This window comes from Peromyscus eremicus, chromosome 1, assembly GCF_949786415.1.
Source record: "Peromyscus eremicus chromosome 1, PerEre_H2_v1, whole genome shotgun sequence".
Classification (NCBI taxonomy): Eukaryota; Metazoa; Chordata; class Mammalia; order Rodentia; family Cricetidae; genus Peromyscus; species Peromyscus eremicus.
The window spans coordinates 160,139,870-160,161,305 of NC_081416.1; the positions used below are offsets into that span (position 1 = coordinate 160,139,870).

Genomic DNA, 21,436 nt, shown 5'->3' on the forward strand with positions numbered 1-21,436 from the left:
TTAAAACTAAATCCCACATTTTTTAAAAGGAGTAAAGTGGAGAAAACTAGATAGAAAAATAAACTTTCAGTGTTACCCCTGACTTGACAATAGCACATTTTTAAATGTAGTAAACTTTCTGGTATGCATTTTCCCTCTAAGCACTTGGTCCTCTTTATCTTATTCTGTTGACATCACTCATTATCCTTTCTGTGACAGTCACACACTGATGACGCTTAAGGACCCAGAGTGAGGTCACTCATGTAATCACTGATGAAGATTTTTAAGGCTTCAGTGTTACTTCAAACTTCTGCTTCTTATTTTATTTTTGCTATCAAGCCCACCTCCATCTGCCAAGGCTTGCTCTGTTCCTGCCTCTAGACTGTCATGAATCCTTACTCCAGATTCTGTCCCTGGGGATCTTTTCTAAGTTCTGCATATTCTGAGGTGCATATCTCACTGCCTGCTGTAGATGTCCAATGAGTTAGCTCCAGTCACTTGAATATCACTTGGCACCATAATGTCCTCCATAGTCTATAATTCATTTCCTGTTTCTCCTTTCTGAAGATAGTTTTATCCCCAATATACTGTGTCCAGTCAGAATCTAATGGCACATGTACCTGTGGGAGGGGATGGAATTCTAATTAAGACTCATAGTCAGAATGTTGCAATATCTTTTTTTTTTGAGACAGGGTTTCTCTGTATAGCTTTGATGCCTTTCCTGGAACTCACTCTGTAGCCCAGCTTGGCCTCAAACTCACAGAGCTCTGCCTTCATCTGCCTCCCAAGTGCTGGAATTAAAGGCATGTGCCACCATCTGTATCCCTGGTGAACTGCAATATCTTATGGCCATTTTTCAGCTCTGTTTTTTATTGAGTTAGTGGGTTTATTTCTGACATTTTCAGGATGCTGGCTTCCATGAGTCATCCATGTATTGGTTGACAACTTTCATTTCTCCCAATGGCAGTGCCAATAGTTCTCAGAAAAGGAGGAAGTATAAACTCCCACATGACTGTGCACCTCCAGCTCTGGGGAGACTTAATAAAAACCTAAGCTGTGCCTTGGTTGGTTCAGTGTTTTCTCTACTCATCAGTATGACTTGGCCACTCCGTTTGTATCACATGTGTCTCCTGAGACACAGTGGTCCAGGGACATTTTCTGACCTCGCCACACACTCAGTCTGGTTGATACATTTATCTAAAATTAGTTGTTCAAACAATGGAGGAAAATGCTCTTACTAGGTGCAGAAATGACACTATTAATGAGAGCCTACTGTGCGCACTAAGGGATGCACACAGATGTTGTTCCCTTTAATCCTTCTAAGAGGGCAAAAGTGAAAATCTTCAGTCTATTTTGGAGATGAAGAACTGGGTTCAGGGGAATTTAGAGTAATTGGACTCTAAAGTGATCAGATGCAAAGACTGTGTGCAGAACACCAGGTCCCGGTACAGCTTGCTTCCTGGAAGGATTTCACTATTTTTCCTCTCCTCTTATAACAAAATTTATTGGAACATTTTTCCTTTGTTCTTTTTATTAGCATATATTATATTGACTATACAAAGCAATGTTTTCACTATGATGTGTGCCTATCTACGGAATGTTCACATTGACCCTTATTGACCCCTTGATCCCCTAGACACTTCTGTCTGTCCTCTTCCTCTTCTTCATTTTCCTCATATTCTTTCTCTTTCCAGAAATGGCCTTTTCTACTTTCATGCCTTTTAAGAAGAAATCCGTAATAAGTATATGAAGAAAATCTGGAATAGTTGTCTTTTATAAAACATACAATTTTTGTACACAGGCTTTCAGGATTATTTCAACTATAAGAGAATTGAACATGTCTTACATGTTAGTTCAAATTGAGGATATCTCCCAGTGACCATCATCACAGGAATGCTTCTTTAAGGCTAAGCTCGTCCCCCATGTCTCATGAACAGCAAGGTGGGGACATGAAGGAGGATGGCAGACATCCTCAGGCACTTCTCCAGGATGTGCCCACATCTTCAATGTTTTACAGAAGGGAAAAGCTTTGACAACCTTACAGGTTTATTTTTTTTCCTTCAAGATTAGTTTCGATTTGTTTTTCATGTGAAACTTACCATTTAAAAAAATGTCTGTCATAAAAGTTAATGATTACTTTTTCAGCATAAATCATACTTTATTCCATAATGCTTTTTAATCATTATTCTGATGTTCTAAACTAAGTCAGGTTTACAAAACATATCTTGTTTTATAATAAGCCTTTGTAAGCCTCAGAGCACATTTCAGCCATGTAATAAAAGAGATGTATCTGTGTGGAAGTCATTTTTTTCCTAGCATTAACATGCTGCATCTTCCATCAGCAGCAGTCCTGATTAACAAATGCCTTCCAACTTATCTATAATGAGCTTCTGTTATAATTCCTCATTCTCACCTTTAGAAATCATGTGTCAGTCTCTAGGAGGCTCACACCTGCCTCATTTGAGAAAAGCTGGCTGGTTCACCCTTCCTGACAGACACTTACACTGCCTAGCAGCAGTCAGCCCATAATCAGAGTTATTGATGCTTCAGGGTTTTCTCAAGTCAACAGCAATGTCACATGATGCAGGAAGGGATGTAGCTTCATGATTTCCATCCATGCCAGTTTATGGCTTCCAAATGATGTGAGAATAACATGTTTCCAGTGTTATTTTAAGTGATTGTAATTTGTCATAATGATGAGTACCATTTACCAAGCACATACTATGTGCTGAATGGAATCTTTATCATATTAACAAACTAATCATCCTCACAAGCCATGTGATTGCACTAGGGTCAAGTTCAAGTCACATTCCAGGACAAAAGGAAGCATGGAACAATGAGCTGAGCAGCACAGGGCTGCATTTCCCTCTGGAATGTATTCAGGGGCCTACACAGAGAGTAGTTCTGCCCTAAATCCTAGGGCTAAGCACTGGAAATCTCCCTTTGAGTTGTGAACTAATGGTGTCAAAGAGACTCACAAAACACCAACCATTACTGCAGTTTTTTATTACCTCCCAGAACTTGACATTAAGACCTTATTGCTGAAGACATCACACACTCCGGACACAAAACACAGAGGAATTGAACTTGAACTGACATGTGTCACACTTTGATTCATGCTTTAAAATATATTAGGGTGCAGTGAAGATGGCATGCTTATAAAAAAGTAGAGATGAGCCGAGATTGCATCAGATGAATTTGTGTAGAGCGGTGTTACCCGCATGCTTTATTGCTTACCAACAAGGGTTTCTTACCTCTGCCACTTTCCAACATCTTTCAAATCTGAAGCCTGAAAGAAAGGAAGGAAGGAAGAAAGAAAGAAAGAAAGAAAGAAAGAAAGAAAGAAAGAAAGAAAGAAAGAAAGAAAGAAAAGGACAGTAGGGTTTATTTTAGCTTATAGTTCTAGAAGGGATACAGTTGATCATGGTAAGGAAGGAATGGTGGCAGGAATGTGAGGCTGTCTGGTGATCAGGAAGCAGAGTGATCACATTTCATCCATAAACAGGAAGTAAAGGGTGAGAATAGGAACTGGGGTCAGGCCAGCTTCTTCCGTCTAGAGCTCACCTTTTACAGGTTCCTTTTCCCCTCCCCTTTTGTTAAAAATAGATTCTTTTATCATACAATATTTCCTGATTACAGTCCCCCCTCTTTCTACTGTTCCCACTTCCTCTCTACCTTCCCTCCCCTCTGGATCCACTCCCTTTCTGTTTCTCATTAGAAAAGAACAGGATTCTAAGAGATAGCAACCAAACATAACAAAATAAAATATAACAAGATAAAACAAAAGCCATCACACTTTGTTTAGAAGAGGCAAACCAAGAGAAGGAAAAGAGCCCCAAGAGAAGACACAAGAATCAGAAACCAACTAGTTCACACACCCAGGAGTCCCACAGAAATACTAAACAAAACCCATAATATATATAGAGAGGACCTGGTACAGTGTCAGCCTTGTACCTGCTGCTTCAGTCTCTGTGAGTTCATATGAGCCTTGCTCTGTTGATTTAGTTGGTTTTGCTGTCCTGGTGTCCTTCATCCCCTCTGGCTCTTGCATACATTGCCTCCTCTTCTGCAGGGTTCCCTGAGCTCTGAGGGGAAGGATTTCATGGAGACATCCAATTTAGACATATGGGTTCCAAGGACTCTCTCTCTGTAATGTCTGGCTGTGGGTTTCTCTATTTGTTTCCATCTGCCATAGAAGGAAGCTTTCTGATAAGGACAGAATAAGCCACATATCTATGCATATAGCAAAATATCATTATAAGTCATTTTATTGTTATGTTTATTTTTTTAGACCAGTATTATTTGGTTTTACCCTAGGTTCCTGAGTCTATGGTTTTGGTCATCCAAATCGTATCCTGTATGGGTACCATCTTATTAAGTGGGCCTTAAATCAAATAGGGCATGATACCATTTTTGAGTAGTCTGCTCAAAGGTAAAATGCACCCACACAAATTCAAACAAACTGGTCTCCAAAGGCTCAGTGTGTCTGTGGATCCCTGTATCCTAATTAAACACTCAATAACACATTGTAGATTCACCCCTAATCTGAATCACTTTCATTCTTGAAGAGAGGTTCATGTAACAGCTGTACTGAGACAGGAACATGGAGACACAGCTCCTACATACTTCTGTTTGTTGTGTATAGATTTAGACATATTTATGTCTGCTGGCAGAAAACACAGAGATGGAAAAGACAGAATTACTGTGGAAAGTTTGTTAACATTTCTCCTCCAAACAAATCGAGCTCCTTGAAGGAACCATTAGATTAACTAGCTGCTGTATCTTCCTGGCCTTTCTCCAGCCTGGTTTAATTACATCGTTACTAGGCAATAAGCATGTCAGAGTCAAATCCTCTTGTCAAATCTTCCCACCTTGGGAAGTAGTACAAATCCGTTTCTCCATTGAGATCATTTTTGTTTGCCCCTAAGTTAACAGAGATAACTATTTTCTAGAACTCAACCCACTTACCATTTTAATAGCCCATCAGTGTCCCCGTGAGCAGCCATGAGGATTGATGGTGTGGCATTTCTGAGCCACAGTAAGCTTGTAAAATGAGAAGATTTGTATAAATGAAAGCCAGTAATTCTAACACTGCAAAAGTTCCCATTTGGATTTCCATCTGTGCTCACAGAACGATCCTGTAGGCCTTGCAAAACTCTACAGTATTGTCTTTTCCCATAGCATTGTCTTTTCCTACCTTACTATAATGTGTACAGTAGCAATTTGAAACCACAAAGCATCTCAGGAAATCTATGTCAACACCTGAAACAGAGACTTATACATGAATCCTAGAGTGATAAGTAGGCCATGGCTGTATGTGATGCTAGTGAAATGTATGCTTGTATAGGACCATGAAACTAAGAAGGGAAGAATACAGTGGCCATTTGCCTGTCAACTTGATTGTGTTGAGAAACACTTGAGAAATTGGTAAGTACACTGGGTGTTTCTGGGAGGGCTCTCAGTATGAATGGTAAATTCAGATGTACTCTGACTGTGGTCAGTGCCATTCAACACCTCGGGCTCAGATGGACCAAAAGAGGAGGAGGAGGAGCCCATTAGCTCATATCTTCTTCCTGCTGCCATGAGGAGAGATATTCTCTTTCACCGCAGGCCTAAGGACAATGATCCAGGCAGCCATGCACCAAATAAATCTTTCTCCATTTAAATTGTTTCCTTCATGTATTTGTGAAAGCAACAAAATTGTGAGCTGTACAGGGACACTGGATAGGACACACAGCTGCACATCAGGGACATTTTGTTTAGGATCCACATGTCTCATCCCACTAAGCCCTACTGAAAATCTTTGTCAATTTTGAACTTAAAGTGTCATATTTCATATGAACTAAAATAAACTGCACAGAGCTGATTTTTCTTCTCATAAATAATACAATATAAACAATATAATATATGATTGACTCTCTGTTTATCTGGTGTTTATTTGAACCCCTACAAATACCACAACCTAAAGTTGTTTATGATGTAGAATTTGCATATGTCTTATGTACTTCATCCTGTAGGCTTTCATTCATTTCTGTTGATATTGATACCTAATCAATGAACCCGTTTGCAAATGCAGTATTGCTTAGGGCATAAAAACAAGAAAAAGAATCTGCAAATGTTTAGACTCTCTTATTTCAGATATTTTCAATTCATTATTGGCATGTCTCATGGATATGAAACACATGTACACACAGAGCTAAATGTACTCCCAGATAAACTTTAAAATACATTTTTAATGAGTTTTCAGGTTTTTCTCATAAGGAGAGAGAAATGAGTTGCATAGATTGAAGTGTGTCTTTCCCAAAGCCATGGATCTCTGACTCCAGTGAAATTGCATTGGTAAGAAGGTAATCAGGAATTAGTTAGGGTAAACTGAGGCCAGAAGGGTGGAGCTTTGTTCTCATGAGGCTAATATCGAGTTTTTCTTTGCCTCCACTACTTAAAGGCAAAATTAGAAGTAGGTAATTGCATTCCAACCAGGAAGGGAGTTCTCATAATAAATAAAACTCTACCAGAATCATATCATGCATTTCCATACTTTTTTTTATTAAAATTAATTGACTCTGCCAGGCACAGCAGTGTGAAGCTTTATTCTTAGAAACTCTGGAGAAGCTGAGGCAGTGAGATAACTTAAACACAGGGGCTCAAGACTAGTTTGGGAAACAATGTGAGGCAGGTTCAACGAATCCAACTGCTGTAAACCCAAGTTATTGGATCTGTGATCTGTGAGATGTTCTTCATGTGTACTTAAAATAGTTTCATTTACTTTTATAGCTACAGACAAAACATACCACGGAAAGAGAATACACAGGAGACCTTGAGCAAAACATAAACACCAGAAAACATATAATGCAGATGGAAGATTGGTAAACAGTGGACTGAAGTGCTGGTTATTTCCTGTGTTTCCAGTTAGTATTTATCAAGAGAGTCCCATGCAGAGTGTGACAGCTTTGGGTAAGTCACTTGCAATGTTGCCATAGTTACCACTGGTGCAATAATTTCTGATGTCTTTGCAGACAGGAAAAAACACTGCACAGATTGGAAGAATTGAACTGATTATATATCTTTAGGTTTTTAAAATAGTCTTCTTGACTAAAGGAAGCTGTGGAAGTCTGGAAGTCTCTGTAGGATCATACTGTCCTCTATAAAGCTTCTCTGATAATTGCACCTGATAGTGATGCTTGGCTCCTGAACTAGTGATGTCTTCAAGCCAATATTATTGGCAACTATAAATACATGCCATAACATAGGTTTCTCAAGTATTTGAAATATACTTAAAGTAAAGACAACTGTTTTAATACAATGATCAAATGCTGAAGGCTTTGCTAGGGCATCCAGCATTAGCCAAGTCTTACAGACCACAGCAACCCACTAGGTAACTTGAGGAATCAAGCCAAATCATTGTTTGATAGAAGCAAAGAAAACTGAGAGTCAGCAAAAGCGTATTAGGAACTATACCTTTTGGCTTTAAAGTCTTCAATCCCAGTTGTCTCCTATGAAGTCCTTAAACATAAGGGGACTTAGACAAATTTCTAAATGGTCTTATTAATAAAAAAAAAACATGGAGACAGATATAGGAGTGAAAACCTGAGATAGAGATCAGAGGAATAGGAACAGCCACATGCTAACCTCACCTCACCAACTCTGCAGCTTCCAAAGGTTAGACTTCCTGTCTATCCACGCCTATATCTCTTGCTGTTCTGCGGTCTGATTTGCTCTCTATGTCCAACTACATCACTTCCTCTTCCTGCCCAGCTTTGTCACTTCCTGTCTGTCTGTATAGACCTCCATACCCCAATGGTTAACTAGTGTTGGAATTTAAGGTGTGTACCACTACACCTGGCTCTGTTCCCTAGTGTGGCCTTGAACTCACAGAGATCCAGACAGATAGATCCCTGCCTGCCAAGTGATAGGATTAAAGGTGTGTGCTACCATTGCCTGACAGCTATATAGTGGCTGACTTTTTCCTCTGATCTCCAGGCAAGTTTTATTTTATTGGGAGACACAGTATATTGGGGGACACAATACATCACCATACATCAGCTTGATTTCTCTATATTCAATGAGAGATATATGTGTTGTCTTCAGCAATAAGGCTTTGCTGTAGTTTGTGGAGCAAAACCTATTGTCTTGGCAACAGCTTGGGTTGTTTGAGGCCTTCCATGGGACACCTTGGGCCAACAACTCAATTAGATGCAACTCAATCTTGGTACTGGAAGATTTATTTGGTAACAAGAAAAGGCTGTTCTGTTTTTATACTCCCCATTATTTAGTGATTTCATTTATCTAACCTTCATATACATATATATGTATATATATATATATATATGTATGTATATGTGTGTGTGTTGTGTGTGTGTTTATATATAAGCTTATACTGTATTAGGTTTCCATACCACCCCTCAACTTGTCCTTAATTTTACCTGTGTCTCCCTGTATTCCCTCCTCAGTTACTCTCTCTCCTCCCGCTCCAGACTTTATCTTCCCGTTCTAGCATCCCATCCATCTATATCTATATATTCTATTTTCATTTCCTAACATGATCTCTCTGTAAACACCCCCCCCTAAAAAAAACCACACATGCACACAGTCCCTTACTCTACACTTAATCTCAGTGGCTTTACAGATTGTAGCTTGGTTATCAGTGACTTAACAGAAAATATCTACGTAGAAGTGAATAAAACCATACTTGTATTTCCAAGTCTGAATTACCTCACTTACAATCATTTCTTTTTCTAGTTCCACCAGCTTACCTATGAATTTCATGATTTCATTTTTTAAACAGCTGAGTAATATCCCATCCTCTAAATGCACCACATTTTCTTTATCTATTCTTCTGTTGAGGGAAATCTATGTTGTTTCCAATTTCTGGCTATTATGACTAGAGCAGCAATTAACTTGTACGGCCACATTGATATCCATTGTGGCTGTAAGGCTTGTATACTCTTACCAGCAAATGAGGAGTGCTCCTCTTGCTTCATATCCTCCCCAGCATGAGCTGTCACTTCTTCTGTTGATCTTAGCCATTCTGACAGGTTAATCTGACAGGTTAAGATGAAATCACAAAGTAGTTTTGATTACCATTTCACTGGTGGCTAAGAATGTAGAACATTTCATTAGAAACAATTGGTGTTTCTCAGCCAATTGAGATTTAGCTATTGAGAATTCTCCCCATTAAAAAAAAATATTTACTTTACATCCTGGCTGCAGTTTACCCTCTCTCCTCTCCTTCCAGTCCTTCCCCCTAGCCCTCTACTCCCGCTCCCCAATTCACTTCTCCCCTGTTTCTGTTCAGAAAAGGGCAGGTCTCTCACGAATATCAACAAAATATGGCACATCAAGTTGCAGTAAGACTAAACATGTATTAAGGCTGGGAGAGACTACCCAGTATGAGGAGTAGGGTTCCAAAAGCCAGTAAAAGAGTCAGAAGTCTACCTCATTCTAGAATTCATATGTCCTGCAAATGCCTTTATTAATTTTAAAATTCAAATTTTAAAATTGTTTTAACAAATAAAACAAATCTTAATCCCAAAGAGACACATTTGGAGATCTGTTATTGATGATAAAGTGAGAGAAATAATTTCTTTTTCCGTTGGTCTTCAGCTTATGTTTCCTGTTTCATTTGTTGCATCCTATGAGATACTCATCTCACAGGTTAAGAGATAAGAGGGCACTTTAGAACAGATGTACAATTTTAGAATTATTGACTCCTTCTCTAAACCCAGAAAAATATACAGAACCTAATGTTTCCTGCATGAATGAACAGTGATAACTTGTGAGAATTAGAGCTGAAAAGATCACAGTGTGGAGCCAAGAGTTGCCCCTGTGGTCTTTTGTAATTGCAAGTCTCACCTGTCATCAAGGGGTTTCTTCTGCAACACAAGATTGTTGTCAGAGTTCAGAGAACACGTGACTGTGGGTATCTGTCTTCAAATGGGGTATCTGTAACACAACACACACTGAGGCTCTGAGAGCCCAGGTATATCTTGGACTCTGTAGAATATATGGTGTAAAATTACTTATCGAGGAAGAAGAAGTGAATTTGAAAATGGAATGTTTTGAGAAGGGGATATTGTGGGGACACAGGAAGAGTTGCAAGGAAGAGATGAGAAAATTCATTGGCCTCATGTATAAAAGTCCTCAAAAAAAAAAATTAAAAAACGCACACTGGTGGATGTGTGCTAACTCCTGCTGTGGCTAGCCTTCTCTTTTAAAATCTGACATTGGCCGAGTGACAAAGCTCAGCAGGAAGAGCTTCTTGACACACAAGCCTGATGATCTTTGCTTGATCCTCAGAACTCAAGGTGGAAGAAGAGACCCCACCAAGTTGTCCACCAGTTTCCACACATGTGCCACCCCCACGCACATCATCCACACAGAACAGTAATAAATAAAATATTATTTGAATTTGATACCTTTCTCAATCATACTTTCTGAATTTTGAATTATAATTGATAGTTTTAAAACAATGTATCTGTAAAACACAGTAACAGTAACCATCAGTGGCCACAAAGGAGCATTTCTGATGTCAAAATATCTTAAAAAGTTTTGGGGGGTGAAAAATACTCATTTTATAAAGAATAAACAGATGGAAATTCACTTAATTTAATTGAAGAGAATTTTTAGACTTAAGTATGTGATTCTTGTGAACAAGAGGGTAGATATTTGCAGTTAGTATAACAAAAGGTATATTTTATTATGCTGAAGGTCATCACATAAATTCCTAACTAGTGTCCTGAGCCTGCCTCCCCTGTGTGACGTATCTTAGTTGAAGGTCAGGTCCAGCCTCTAACAGTGTCTTTGAGGGTCAGGATCCTGGGGGAGACTCTACAGCTGCAGGGCAGATCAAGGTGGGATTTCTCCAGATGTGCAGAGCAGAGCATTGTATGTTGCTTATACATTTTCCAGGGCATCATGGGGTTCTGGGCCTGTGTCTGGTTGTCTTGAATGAGTGATGTTACTGGGTTCTGGTTATCAGGTGCAGACTTGGGTATACTAGAGTTCCTGACTAAGCTATTTTTACTTGTCTAAAAGGCATTTTTTTTTTACTATGCTCACTACAATGCTATTATTTAATTTTATTTTTATGAGGAAATACTTATTATTTGTCATATATCAGAACAATATTTTACTATTTCCCATGTTAAATAAGAATTATGTACTGTAAAATAAAAAGTGAAATAATGTCTCCATATCAAAAAATACCTTATAAAGTTCCCTGAGAGTGAGGTGTACGCATCATGATTTTCTTTTTTCCTTTTTTCTCCTCCTCCTTTTCTATTATTTTGTGTGTTCTTGTGTGGGTGTGTGTCCCTGTGTGTGTGTGTGTGTGTGTGTGTGTGTGTGTGTGTGTGTGTGCGCATGCACATGACATGTGCTGTGTAATTAACAGAATGCTGATGTAAAAGTGAGGCTTTGTTTCATTTTCAAGGACAAGGCCCACAGACAGCACTAAGCAGTTGAGTGAGTAACCATGACAAATGCTAGAGACCAGTCACATAACACTTTATGCTCCACCTGATAACTTTCAGTAAGACAGAGACATCCTGCAAAACTGTACAATGTCAGATAAATTATAGCGCTATTGTAAATTTCCCTAACTTTTATAAAAATATTTTTTTTATTCCAAGGATCCAGCACTTTTAAAGTCTGCTCCATAAAAGATTAAACTAAATAATAAAACCCACAGAAGACAACAGTTATCTCTATGGCAATTGATCCTAAAAAATATTAGATTAGAATAATAGTCTAAAAATTGGGGGGAACAGTGGTTAAGGTTAAGATAAAGGTTTTGAAATATTTTTAGCTATTTTTCTCATAGGTGAAAGAAAGAGAGAGACAGAGACACACACAGAGAGACAGAGAGATAGATAGATAGATAGAGAGAGAGAGAGAGAGAGAGAGAGAGAGAGAGAGAGAGACAAAGAGAAGGAAGCAGGCAGAGTTAAGACAGAGAATGAGAATGAGATGTGAAATGACATTTGAATTAACCAAATTGAAGTAATATGAAGTGAAAGAAAACAAGATCAGAAATTGAGTATTACAGATGATTTTTTACTCTTATTTTAGAAAAAAAAAATCAGTGGTGCTTCAAAAAGACATACAGATGGACCCGACAGAGCTAAGGCAGGGTCCACTCTAGTGTCATGACTTCTGTGTCCGGGTCCCATTGAGCATCACCAAAAGTAGGTAATCTTTGTGCTTAGTTAACTCGAAGCAAGGAAACAGACATAAAGGAAAAAAAAGGGGCAGACAAAGAAGAGGGACGAGATAATCACGCCCTGGGAGTGCACAGGGTGAAGAGTCATTGAAAGCCCATGTCGGAGAAGGAAATTGCCTCATTAAACTCACACTCTAAAGCTGTCCTAGCTTCCCGTGCAGCTGTGCTACACTTGGTAAGGAGGCAAAGATGTCAGATGCTTTAAAAATCTTTTTAAAAACCATCACCCCAGGCTTCCCTTTCACCAAGCAAGATATAAAACACTTGACTTATGCCTTGCGAACCTGACTCACATCCAACTGCTGTCTTCAGAGCCCAACTTATTCCATAAAAGAAGAAATAAACGGCCAATGCAACACCAGTGTTTGAAGCTGGACAGAGAATGCCCGTGGTGGAAGCAGTTTGCAGCCCATTGCTGTTTTGCCTGTGGCATTCCTGGGGTCAGAGTCTCCAACGGTGCTTGGTGGATATTAACAAAAAAGTCCTCTTTCAAGGGCATTGATTATGAGCATCTGTTTAGAAAAGGAAAAAATGACTGAGGGCCACAAAACCTGCACAGCACATTCACAATGCACATATATATTAACTCATATCATCCCCCAACAAAAACAGAAATTAGAGTTAGGAGACTATTAGTGTCAACTCTGTCCACCTGACTGAAGTTCGTATGCTCCCCACATGTATCCCACAACTCCATCCTCTAGACTGAAACTCATGTGCGTGCTCCCACATGTATCCCACTGTTGAGAAGTAAAACTTGTGCCTTAGACAGTAAGAACCCACTTCAACACTCCAAGCACATGTAATTATATACTCTTCTAAAATAATGTAATCAGAAGCTTTCAGATGCACTCATTCATACAGGAAATTATTCTATTTTTTGAAATGTTAAAGAGGTGGCTATGGGTCTGCACTCTGAAAAAATGTTTTTTTTTTAATTAGAGGGTAAAGAATTCTGACTTTTCTATATTCCATGTTCATAAATGGTGGTGAGAACACATGTATACACGTACTATTGGTTTTATAAACTGCAGGTGATAAATGATGCTGAGAGCATATGTGTGTGTATGTATATGTAGATATGTGTACTGTTGGGTTGACAAGCTGCAGTGATGGGCTCCCATTACACATTCCACCTCTGTCCATAGCATGGTGTGATGTTTAATCACATGACTGTGCCCTGTGGAACCCCAGCAACAAAATTGAAACAGAGCTTGCATAGTGCTTTCAGTTTGGGGTTTATTCCCTTGGAAAGTGTCTGGAATATAAGAAATCCATGCAGGATTGACTTGCTGAGACAAGGAATCTCTGTTAGACAGCACCTACATGAGAGTGAGACCACTCTGGGTGTTCCATCACCATACTCTTAGAAACTACAGCTGCAGCTGGATGTGGAACACTGAGAGCAGGGTTACACGCTCAGAGAAATGCATGATGGTTCCTTAAACCGTTATATTTCAGGGTGATTTATTGTGTGACATGAGTTATTACTCAAATGTGTTGTTTGGCTTTTAAAAACAACCTTGTGACTTGTCTTAGTCAGCAGCAGTGAACCACCTTCTCTACAGTCAGAGCCATTAGCCTGACCAATCTTTGTCAGCATGCACATAATATTCTTAATAGATAGATAAATGCCACAAAACCAATAAACTCTCTTCTGTGCATTTATGCAAAAGCTGTATTAGTTTGCTCCACATAACAAATTGTAGCCCTTGAAAATGGATTTAAAAAAGACTTCTTACAATAAATTGAATATTTTAAATGATAATACATCAAAATTTAATAGTAGCTATTTTCAGTTCAAATGCAGAACATCTAAGTAAAAATAGAGCTTTGATGTCTCCCTTCATCAGGTTGATTCTGAGGCAATCCACCTATGGACTCAGTATGTCTGCCTGTCTATCTGTCCTTCCATCTATCTATCATCTATCTGTCTACTTCTCTTTGTGCCCCCCATCCCTCCCTCAAACTCACACTTGCAGATCTCTTGCAGATTCTATATCACTTATTTAAAGTCATCATTATCTGCTGTGCCTAAAAATTGTAAGGATTTACAGTAAAACCAAGAATAAATTTTATCTGTTGTTGATCTTTTCTAAGCACTATATTCTTTTCTTATTTGTCTTTGTTTGTTATTGACATTCCCCTCCCCTCTACTCCACTTCTTTCCCCTCCACTCCTCTCTCCTCCCCTCCACTCTACTCCCCTCCACTCCCCTTTACTCTATTTCCCTCCCCTCCCCTCCACCCCTCTCCCCTCCCTTCTACTCCCCTCCCTCCCCTCTCCTCCCTTCCCCTCTACTCCCCTCTCCTCCACTCTACTCCCCTCCCTTCCACTCCACTCCCCCATCTCTTCTCTTCCCTTCCCTCCCTCCCCTCCTCCTTCCCTCCCTTCTCCCCTCTCCTCTCTCTTTTCCCCTCTCCCCCACCTCTTTTTCTGTTTTAGAGACCGACCAGCTTTCCTGTAGTCCAGGCTGGCCTCCAACTCACTATCTATGCAGCCAAAGCCGTGTTTGAACTCCTGGTCCTCCTACCTCCACCTGAACGAATGTCAGTTTGTTTGAGCAGGCTTGGCACACAGGAGAGTTAAAGACAGAATAATGCTATCTTCTCAGTTGGCCTCCTGCACATCTTAGGAAGAAGTAGTTGTAGGGCCCAGATAGAGGTACAATGTGTGAATATATTTAGTCACAGCTCCATCATCACACCAGGTTATATTCATGGTCTTGTACCGGTCTTTTAAATTAAATTTATTTTTAATTTTGTAGATGTGTACTGTATTTACATAATTTACACCTTCATCTCTTTCTTCTAACACTCTCATGTCATCTTCTACCCCAATCCCGTGCTCAATCTCAAATGCACTGCCTCTTTTTCCTACACACACACACACACACACACACACACACACACACACACACACACACACAAATGAGTATATAAATATACCCTGCTGGGTCCACTTAATGTTTCTGTCATGAATATGTGTGTACACAGATACAGACACAGATACAATATATATATATATATATATATATATATATATATATATATATATATATATATATATTTGTGTTAGATAATCAATTAGGGTGCTCATGCCTGGGGTAGACAGACTAATTCTTCTCCCAGTAGCCATTTACTATCTATATGATTTCATCTAAAAGTGAGATACTAAGTGACTCTTAGTTCTGTTAAATTGACATTAAAATTAACCAAAATAACAACCTATGCAACAACTATTGGAGCTACCTCTCTTTAATGCCACATAATTCCTTCTGCTCAAATTTAGTGCAAGTAGTTTATAATGCCATCAAGCTTGATTTGAGAACTTTCAAGACCCCTTCTTTTTTTCCTTATAAAATATTTTTAAAAATTTATTCTTCTCTCATACATTACATCTTGAATGCAGTTTCTCCCACCCACTTCTCTTCTCCCCCATACCCACCCCTCCTCTGTTTCCCTTCAGAAAAGAGCAGGCTACTCAGGGATATCAACTGAACACAGCATAACAAGTTACAGTAAGATTAAGCACAAACCCTCATATCAAGGCTGGAAAAGGCAACCCAGTAGGAGGAAAAGGGTTCCAAGAGCAGGTAAATGAGTCACAGACACTCCCACTCCCATTGTTAGGAGTCCCATAAGAACACCAAGCTATAAAACTGTAACATATATGCAGAGGACCTAGCTCAGACCTATACAGGCTCAGTGATTACCACTTTAGTCTCTGTGAACACCTAGAAGCCCTGCTAGTTGATTCTGCCTGCCATGATCTGCTGTCCTTGACCCCTCTGGCTCCTATAATCCATCTTCCCCCTCTTCTGAGGGGCTCCTCAAGCTCTGCCTAATGTTTGGCTGTGGGTCTCTGCATCTGCTCCCATCAGTTGCTGAATGAAGCCTCTCTGATGATGATTGGGCTAGGCACTGGATCTGTGAGCATAGCAGTCAATCACCTCATTGACTTTTCTTTCTTCTGGGGGGTGAGGTGGGCAGGCAGTTGTGTTTAGTTCTGGTTCCTGACCACCCAGGCGATGTCAGGCATGGGATCTCTCTCATGGCATGGTCCTCAAGCTGGAGCAGTCATTGGTTGGTCACTCCCACTAGTTCTATGCCACAATTACCCTGGTACATCAAGGTTTCAAAATGAAGAGTGCATATCTAATGGCCAATTTAAACTATTAGAGGGATTTTTACTTTTCACTCAATCTGTAAGAAAAGTTTGTTATGTGTTATATGATGAACCCTGAAACAAAAGGAAAGGTAGAGCATATCCACTCATTAAGAAGACACAGCTGGGCACTAAAACGATGCAGCCATACACTAAAACGATTGCTGTCAGTAATATAATCTTCCACCGTTACATGCCTTGGAGCTTTGGGAAATATGGAAGGGTATTTGCTCCATGCACACAGCTCATTCTGCAGTGGGCAATATTGAATGTCACTGCATCCTCGACAGCCGAAGGAGATAGCAAGGGAAAACATAATACCAGGTTTTAAAATCCTAAAAACAAAATATGTTTGTTGTGAAAGAACGATTAAAAAATTAAATTAAGCAAAAGAGAGTCTACAAAGTAAGCTTTATGAAATTAGGAATCATAGTGTTTTGCCTTTCAGATGCCTAACACATTGCTTGCACACAGTCAATGCAATATTTTATATTATAATTCTGATAATTATTATATTAGAGGCTATGATGTTTGCTCACCTATGTGGTGGTCAATTAAATAGAACTATTTTCTATTTCTATGCATACATTTTCTGCATGTGTTTGTGTGTGAGTGTGCAGATGTGTATGTTTGTTGGCATGTGTGTGGCACATATGTGTCTGTGCAAGTGTATGGGTGCAAATGCTTATGGAAGCCTAGCTTTGATGTCAGCAGTCTTCCTCAGTCATTTTCCACCTCATTCACTGAGGCATGGTCTCCCTGAAGCCAGAGCTCACAGAAATGGGCTCCTTAACGTAGCCATCCCGCTCTGTTGGTCTCCTGTGTCATGTGACCTTCACACTGGAATTTTAAGAGGGCTTTTTGTCCTTTAACTTTAAGTTGATTCTAGCATCCAGGCTCCAGTCCTTGCATGATATAAGAGCTTTATTTACTGAGCTACTCCCCTACCTCCCAGTCTTCACATCTTTATTAATGGAATTATTCATACCTACTTTTATACAAAACCTACTGTGTCTGAAAAACATATATACTAATGTAAAACATTCTAAAACATTATTATACACCATATGGTTTAAAGAAAGCACCGTTTCCCATGTAACTTAGTTACATTGACTTATGAGTTATGTTGGTGCTCTTGGATATAAAGCTTGTATCTTGCTATATTCATTTAGGATGCATACAAATCATCAGTTAGCAATGAGACACATCTCACAAGCATCTACAGCCAGTGGGATAGCTCCTAGAATATAATAGGGATTGGGAGAGAAAGCTTTTATACAAAGTGTACAATATTATCATAGAAGAAAAATAAGTTGGCACAGAACCCTACATTTATGCACCAAGGCTGAGATTTAATAGACAGTGACTATGAGATTATTGTCTGAGGATGTAAGCTTATTGTTGGGTAGTTGTAGTGACAAGCTCCTCCACTCCCAGCATATGGAGGCAGAGGAAGTACTTCATTGAACATTCCTGGCCAACATAGTGTATGGGGTGTCAACCTTGCTATACTGTGAGAACTTGTCTCAAAACTAACAGACAAAAAAGAAAAGAAAAGAAAGAAAGAAAGAAAGAAAGAAAGAAAGAAAGAAAGAAAGAAAGAAAGAAAGAAAGAAAAAGACAGAAAGGAAGAATGAGAGAAGGAAGGAAGAATGAAGGAAGGCAGGAAGGCAGGAAAGAAGGAAGGAAGGAAGGAAGGAAGGAAGGCAAGAAGGCAGGAAAGGAGGAAGGAAGGAAGGAAGGAAAGAAAAGGAAAAAAGAAGTTCCAGGCACAATCTCTTTTTCTCAGATATGATTGAAAGTTACAGAAAAGTGTGCTTAAGTAATACTAAGTAGACACTAATATTTTCATATCAGAGAGTCTATGGTCAAGGAAAGGAAAATAAACACATTTTACTTTTTATTTATTTATGAATTTATTTATTTATTTTACATTCTGGCTGCAGTTTCTCCTCCCTCCTCTCCTCCTAGCCCCTCCCCCAGCCTCTCTGCTCCCATCCCCAATCCACCTCTCCTCCATTTCTGTTTAGGGAAGGGTAGGTCTCCCATGAGTATCAATAATATATGGCATATCAAGTTGCAGTAAGACTAAACACCTCCCCTTGTATTAAGACTGAGCAGTATGAGTAGTAAGGTCTCAAAAGCCAGTAAAAGAGTCAGTGATAGCCGCTGCTCCCATTGTTAGGAGTCCCATAAGAGGACCAATGTATATAATGTTAATATGTGCGATGTGCCTAGGTCAGACCTGTGCAGGCTACCTGGTTGTCAGTTCAGTCTCTGTGAGCCCCTATGAGCCCAGGTTAGTTGATTCTGTGAGTTTTCTTATGGTGTCCTTGAACCTTTTGGCTCCTACAGTCCTTTCTTCCCCTCTTATGCAGCATTCCCTGAGCTTTAGCTAATGTTTAGCTGTGGGTCTGTATCTGTTTCCGTCAGCTGTTCAATGAAGCCTCTCTGATGACAATTGTGCTAGGCACCAATCTATGAGTATAGTGGAATATCATTAGGCATCATTACATTGACATTTTTTTCCCTTCAATCATGTTTGCTTCTATTCTAGGTCTCTGGGTCATCCAGCCTCTGAGTTCCGATGTTCCAGGTGGTCTCAGGGTGGGCCTACTCTCCAGGCATGGGTTTAAAGATAGACCAGACATTGGTTGGCCACTCCATCAATTTCTAGGCCACCCTTACCTCAGCACATCCACAGGCAGGATAGACTGTAGGTTGAAGGTTATGTGACTGGGTTGGTTTCCCACTTCCTTCACTTGTAGTCTTGCCTGGTCACAGGAGATGGCCAGTTCAGGCTATCTGCTATTTCTAGGAGTCATGGTTGTGGCCATCCTTGTAGATTCCTGGGAGATTCCTCTGTGTCAGGTTTTTATCCTGACCCTGAAATGCCCCCCATTTCCAGTAGTCTCTTTCAGTACTCTTCCCTTTCCTCTCTGCCCACCACCTGGTCACTCATATTCTCATTTCCACCCACCTGCAGTCTGCTTACAAAATCCCAGAGAGATGCAGGTGTCGCCCCTTGAACCCTCCTTGTTACCTAGTCTCTATGTCTGTAGATTGTGGCATATTTATCCTTTATTTTACAGCTAATATCCACTTATGAGTAAGTACATACCATGTTTGTCTTTCTCGATCTGAGTTACCTCACTCAGGATGATCTTTTCTAGTTCATCCATTATAAGAAAAATTCATTTTACTTTTTAAAATATTCTCTTTCTCCCTTTTCTGAAGTAGCAAATAGCTCCACAATTTAAAGGCAGAAATCTTAGGTTCTGTTGTTAGAGGTCACAATGTGATCACTGGGATGTGCAAAGAGCTTGGGTCCCGAGCTCTGGGTGTGCACCCTGATGATTGTGGCATGCCCCGTAAGAGAGATTCATTGTCCTCAGCACTAGGACTCAGACTTTTAACACTAATTCCTATATCAAGTGTCTGGACAACATTTTTGAAAATGTTTAGAAGTGAAGTTAACTTAATTGTCCAGTGGCAATATGGAATCTGCATACTCCCTGGTACACAATGGCTTACCGTGAGTCTTCTTTTTCTTTGCTATTATTGTCTGTATTATTTCTCCAAAGAAGAAAGGAACTGAAAGAGGAAAGGAAGGAGGGGGGAATCTGTAATCAGGCTGGGGAAAATTAATTAATTAATTAATTAAAGAAAAAAGAAAAAGATCATCCACAAAGTGTCTAAGGCAATGAAACACACAGAGGAACAACATGCTTCTTTTCTGTCTCCAAAGTCCAATCCTCTTGTTTCTTGTTTCTTAACTATTTATCCAGCTTCTCCTTTGCATTTAATATGAGTTTGGCAGTCAGTCCTCCATCTATCCATTTCACTCTGCTCTGATGTCTTCAGTACAACTACACTGTAATAAGGTCCAATCAGAGTGAATTCCAAACTTACACAGGGAATCTGGGATACACAAGAAAAGATTCTATCTACTGCTAAATTTAGTAAGTTAGTATCTTGTGGGAGTTGACTATTTCCCCTGAGCAATCCTGGGTGATAGTGAAGCCAAAGGTGACAAACGAGACTAGACAGGGGGACTGTTCTCAGAGAGCCAACAGGAACAAACAGCACTAAAAATGATCAAATGCAGTTGAACATTCAACTGCTACAATACGAAAAACTTAAATATATATATATATATATATATATATATATATATATATATATATATATATATAGTAGTTCAACCAACAACCAGAGCGAAAAGGATATCTAATTTGAGGTGGATGGCACTTTTAAAGCTAATGTTTTATGCACATAGAGATCCACAATTTCATTAAATCATCTGTGAGTAATCTTTACTAAAACTATACAGAATTGTACATATTAAAATGTGTACATATTAAAATTGTACATATTAAAATTTTTCTTTTACTTCAGTTCTCCTCTTCATAATATATAACTTCTTTCTCTGGTACTTCAGATTGAATCATCTACCTTATTTATTTTTTTGGTAACTGAGCTGATTTCATTATTCAGCTTAGGTATTTTTAAAATAAATTTCATTAGTAATTTGTATTGTCTCAAATTACCCCATTAAGTAAAACTATTTTGTCTCACAAGCAGGATGGCATTTTGTCTCATTCAAGCTGTCAACAGTAACACCATACAAGGTTGCATTTTCCTTTTATTTTGTACTTATTTGGGGTTTTCTTATTTTTTTATGATTCTTAATTTGTGTTCTATACAAACTTTGACTGGTTATTAATTTTATGATTTTGTTTGAGGATTTCTTTGTGTTTGTTTCTTCATATTGTCTCAGTTGTCATAGTCTATATTTCAGTTGTGGAAAATACACTAATGCCGTAATTTCTGTGTAGAGTACAAAAAAGGGAAAATATGTCATTTTACGGGTGTCTTGGTTATTAGTGATTTATTTTTTTTCTTGCTGGGTGGATGGAGAATCAAAGCCTGGCCCCATGCTATTATTGACACTAGAAATACAGCTTCCATGTCAGAGGGAATAATAGATAGAACATAAGTGACTATGGCCTGACAACACAGATTCATGTCAATCCAAATACCACGTTGTGATATGGTAAAAGCCTCATG

General features: G+C 39.1%; 1 long non-coding RNA gene across 1 annotated transcript; it reads right to left on the reverse strand.

Annotated features, from left to right (window-relative positions):
• Positions 1-1,660: 1,660 nt before the first annotated feature.
• Positions 1,661-10,369, reverse strand: LOC131922789 (uncharacterized). The gene is made up of 5 exons (XR_009382384.1): positions 9,832-10,369; positions 8,930-9,020; positions 3,934-4,064; positions 3,234-3,268; positions 1,661-1,697 (listed from the first exon to the last, which is right to left on the reverse strand). It is a non-coding gene; the product is annotated as an uncharacterized LOC131922789 (long non-coding RNA).
• Between the last annotated feature and the right edge of the window lie 11,067 nt (positions 10,370-21,436).